Raw genomic sequence first — 4,248 nt, forward strand, 5'->3', positions numbered from 1 at the left:
CTCAGCATTTATAATCTTTGGCTACCTGGGGAAGACTAATGTTGAGATGATTAGCATGTTAATGGGTGCGCAGAACATAGAAGACATTGCTAGTAGCGTTGCCTCTTTATTATAATAGTCACTTGACACATCCCATCACAAGGTTTGGCTTTGGTTGCTTTTGCCTTTGCCAAACTTGGAGTCAACACCTTCTAGCTCACGTCTTCTTCAGCTGTTTTATTGGGTTCTTTTTGCTTTTGTTTTTAATTTCAGTCAAAACCACTTAGCTGTTTCTGAGAACAAGGCTGGCAGGGGAATATTCTGTTTTATCCACATTTAAAAAAAAATCTTGATCACTTTTTCTTTTAAAAAAACCACCCTCTGAGCAACGTCTTGCTTTAAAATAAATCACAATTTTTCTGTCAGGAACATGCCTTTTGCCATCTATGACAAAATCTCCCCTGAATTTGGCTAAATAATGAGCCTTTGAGTAATTGCAGCTTGAGCCTGCTCGGAAAAAAATAATGGGGGCCAGGAAGGACAGTTGGTTTTTGTTTGTTGTTTTTTTTTTTTTTTAACTATGGGCCTGATGGAAATACTAGCACATGATTTAAGGCCCAGGTTACAATGCGCTTGCACAAAGGGCCCTGGCTGTGGCTGCAGGGTCATCTCGCTCTGGCCTGCCCTGCCCCAGGATGGTGTAACGGCCCCTGGACCCCTCCTGCCCGTGGTCAGGGCCACCCTGGGGAAGCGATGTCCCCACTCCATGTGTGGGACTGGGGTTGCCCAGGAAAACGGAAGCCTGGCTGCGAGGAAACAGGGAAGTATGGAGAGAGGAGGAGGAGAGAGAAAAGGAAAAAAAAAAAGAAAAAACCACCACCAACAAAAAAAACCCAGCAGAAGAGAGGGAGACGCCCAAGTTCTCTGCCAGCAGTCTCCAAAATATTTCTCGTTTCCGTTTCCACCGACCGGGGCCCTCCCTTCCCCCAGGACATGTAGGGAAGCCTGGGTGCCCCACAGCTCCCCGGCCACGGCCACGGCCACGGCACGCTCGTGCGGCGTCCGCCCCGCGCCCTCGGTGGCTCCCGGCACCGCCGGCTCCCTCCGTCCCTCCGCGGCACCGGGCCAGGGGCCCAAACTCGTGTCGCCGCCGCCCCGTCCCGACCCGTCGCCTCGCGCCGTGCCGCCCACCGCGGCGGGCACGGGCACGGCAGGCACGAGCCCCCGGGACGGCACGCGACAGCAGGACCGTCTGCGAAGCCGCAGCTCCAAAAGGCCACGAAGGAACGGAAAGGGATCCGAAATCCTCATTATATCTGGGAAAAAAGGAGACGCCTTCAATCCTGGATAATTACCAGGACATCCAGAAAGATAAAAGCTGTGATTATAATATCTAGCACCGTTGTTTTCAAAGCACCCACTGTCACATAGCCCCTCTGCTCAGCGCTGTAAAGAAAGCTGGTTTTACTATTCCCTTGAGACCAGTGTATTAGACCTTGGCTCCTCTGACCTGTGCTCCCTACCATCTCTGCTCCATCAGGGAAGCCAGCCTGAGAAACTCGTTTGTGCCTTCTGGCCACCCTGGTTGCTGCCCTTCTTGCCATGCTGCCTCTTTATTCATGAATCTTTCCCCTCCTGGTTTTCTCTCCCCCCTTTTTTTTTCTTGCCAAAGCAAGGAGTTTTTAATAGCTAAAGAACGAAAACACCTCCCACGCCTCACCTCAAAAAAGCTAACTCTCTGTCTTACTCACTCTTTTTGATTTCCAAACCTCTCCTGCTAGCTTAGACTCTTCCTTTGAAGCACTGGTTCCTCAAATACTAGCGCGTGAGTATAACTTTAGTAAACCGTGTAGTTCCAATGGCCTCAAGGGGACAATCCACGTGAGTAAATAATTCAGATGTGGGATGGAGACCATGGCATTTAGCAGAGATGGAAAAGTTTTCTGTTGGATATTGTGATTTGGTTGGAATTGAGATATTACAAGGGAATATACTGACAGAATGGAGTATCTGCCTTGCAGAAAATTTTAACAGTAGGCTTGATGGTCTTCAGGGTGTCTAGATCGTATTGATGCGGGTAGCTTGACTAGATAGTCTTTGGAGACTTCCTCTAGCTCTGCTTATTCTGATTCACCATAGCAAAATGGAGAAAAAGAGAAACTGAAGCAAAGAACAATTGCTTTGACTTACTCATTTCCATACATGAAACCAAAGTGCAGTGTGGTTCAGCTGTAGTGTTTCAATTTTTTTTTTTGCTTTAAAACTGATATTAAATGTTTCTTTGACTCCAAGATCACCTGCATGTGTGATGGACTCTTTGCACAGATTAATTCTAGATCCTCGAGTTCTGTCATTATCAAACCAATGTCTCTTTCCCACCGGCTTTGTGCTGATTCCAACACCAAAAAGGATCAGCTGTGCTGTAGATTTGTGTCTGTGGGAATGACTATGAAGACCCAACCTTATAGTGCAGGGAAACAAGAACTATTTTTGAACTATCAGTCCAGCCATGGCAACGTGGAGTTCAGTGCAGCTTACTCTGTTTCTGGACTGAGGTTTGTACCCTGCATTGTGCTCCATATTGCTGGAGCAAAATTGCTAGCAACACCCAATTAAAACAAGCACTGAATGTTTACTCCCCATCACTGCCACTGCTTTGACTGCAGCGTAAACGCACCATTAATGACTTGGCCAATGGGAGGGGAAAATTTCGTGTCAGAGCCAAGTACAGAACCAGGAATTTGGGCCATCAGCCAGCTTGTTAGATCATACTGTGTGCCTCTAATGAAATGCATTGATTTGTGACTCTGACAATAACATTTTTAGGAAATAATTTCACTGGCTATTTATTTGTGTGTTGGAGCAGCCTGGTGAGGTTGGAAAACTGAGGCAAACACTATGCTTACAAATCAAAAGCAAAATTTTAAGAATGAGATTAATTAACCATTGAAATAACTTTTCTAAGGATGTGATGGGTTTTCCATCATATTCTGTTGCACAGTCAATACTAGTTAGTTGTATAAAATATGCGCTCTAGCTCCAGCAGGAGCTCTGTTTATCGCCAGAAATGATTGTCTGAAGCTCTTTGGGTTCTGCTACACTTGAGATGAGACTATGTTGTTGTAATGGTCCCTCTTGATGATAAAAAAACCCCATGAGCCTGTGACAGCCATTGAGTCTGGGTGTTTGTGATTCTGTGGAGTAACAGACTGAGATCCCATAAGTGGTAGATTTAAAACTGGCAACAATTTTCATAAAGGGGACTACCGAATTACAGACGCAGTCTGCAGAAGTGGACACTCTGCCAATCCTGCGGCTGATATAATGTACTGTGATGAATTAGCGAGCTCAGAAAGATTTAACCCATCAATAAAATGACAGACTAGGTACATTTCAAAGCATCTGGTCAGATCTTATGGAATTTCTTGGCTGCTACATGTTCAGTCAGAGAGAAAGAAACAGTGGGGAGAGTCCATGATCACCTTATAGTATTTCACTGGATGCCTCAGAAGAGCAGATGGGGATAGGGAGCAGTGGATAAGGTAAGCATTTATCTACTTGGGGGTTGGTATGGACCCTTTCCTGGACTGGCTCCTCTTTAATGTCCTTTTAGATCTATATAAAAGTTGTCTTTTTCTTGTCTGCTTACAGTTTATGGTTGGCTAAATTTCATAAATAACATTTTTTCGGTGTGCTCAGGTGAACACATCCTAGAGTTGCCAGAGTTTAAGTACTCTGTGAAAAGCAATCTCCTTTAAATAGTCTTATGCTGCCTATCTAGAAATTGAGGCATCTAGAATCTCTAGTGAGTCCTCAAAGTCTGTGTTGCTGCATTTGAATTTTTTTCTTTTCACGTCTGCTTTCCCTGGGGTTTTTGAGTGGCTGATAACCATAAAGATTAGAAAAATATCCAGCCAAAACAGACTTGTTTTGAAAAAAAAAAAAAAAAAAAAAGAAAAAAAAGAAAAAAAAAGTGGTGGTGGGGAAGAAAGTAGTTAGGTCCAAACTAATGGCAAGCTTGTTTGTTCATCTTTAAGAAGCATTTACTTATTCCAATTCAATCTTTATTTCTGTTCTGCCACAGACTTGATGTCTAGCAATGTAAGCTGTTCATGTTTAAAAACAGAATTCACCTTTAAATGTGCTTAGACTAGGAAAACTATGCCTGGTGAGGTCACTTGCAGAGCAAGAGTTAATGCATCATGCAAACAGCTAAATAAAGGTTACAATCTGAGTGGAATTATTCAGAGCTCAGGGAGAAATCTGGCA

The sequence above is a fragment of the Harpia harpyja genome, chromosome 23, assembly GCF_026419915.1.
Source record: "Harpia harpyja isolate bHarHar1 chromosome 23, bHarHar1 primary haplotype, whole genome shotgun sequence".
NCBI classification, from domain to species: domain Eukaryota; kingdom Metazoa; phylum Chordata; class Aves; order Accipitriformes; family Accipitridae; genus Harpia; species Harpia harpyja.